A 1,170-nucleotide genomic window follows, 5' to 3' on the forward strand; every position below is an offset into this window, starting at 1 on the left:
AAAAAAAAAAAAAAAAAAAAAAATTTTTAAATTTAATTAATATGAAAAAAATTTTTAAAAAAAAAAAAAAAAAAAAAAAAAAAAAAAAAAAAAAAAAAAAAAAAATGTTCACACATTTCACAATTACTTGAACCTTTTATAAAAAAAAAAAAATTAAATTGTTCAAATTGAAAATAAAAAATAAAGTATCAAGGTGTATTACAAGCATTAATATAAAAAATAAAATTTTCTTACTTGTAGATATATATATAATATGTAATTATATATATATATATATATATTATGTTAAAGTGAAATTATTTGTTGGCACTGTTTACGCATTAAAAATTAATAAATAAAAATATTACATATCATAATATAATATATTAAATAATTAAAGGGTATAATAGGAAAATAAATAAACTCCAAAAGTTTTATATACCAATATAAATATATATATATATACATACAAATATATACACATACATATATATATACATACAAATATATACACATACAAATATATACACATACAAATATATACACATACAAATATATACACATACAAATATATACACATCAAAGGAATTAAGATAAAATGAAAATGTTGTAGGGACGGAAAAATTATTATATAATAAACTTGTCTGAAATTTTTTGTTCTATATCAACTTTTAAAAATAAAATAAATAAAGAACTTATGCAATTATATATTTATTTTCATAGGATATGAAAAAAGTGTATACTTCCCTATAATATATATTAAAAAAATTTGTTTGAACATTTTTTTTTTTTAACACACTTTACTATATTGGAATGTTCACGCTAAAATTAACTCTTTCTCACTATATATATATATATATATATAATCATATATTTTAAAAAATATAAATATATACTATATATATATATATATATATATATATATATGTGTGTGTTTTTTTTTTTTTTTTTTTTATTTTTTCCTAATTCCTTTGGACATTTTATAAATATATATAAGAAAACAAAAAAAATAATAAAATAAAATAAATAATAATTTCAAAGGGGAATTAACAAAATGGCGATATTTTTTTTAATATAAAGTATTTTAAAAAACAAAAAAAAAAAAAAAAAAAATAATAAAATATAAGCAAAATATATGTAAAATATATATAACATACAAATTAATACACCAAAAAAAAAAAATAAAAAAAG

Source organism: Plasmodium reichenowi, chromosome 7, assembly GCF_001601855.1.
Source record: "Plasmodium reichenowi strain SY57 chromosome 7, whole genome shotgun sequence".
NCBI classification, from domain to species: Eukaryota; Apicomplexa; class Aconoidasida; order Haemosporida; family Plasmodiidae; genus Plasmodium; species Plasmodium reichenowi.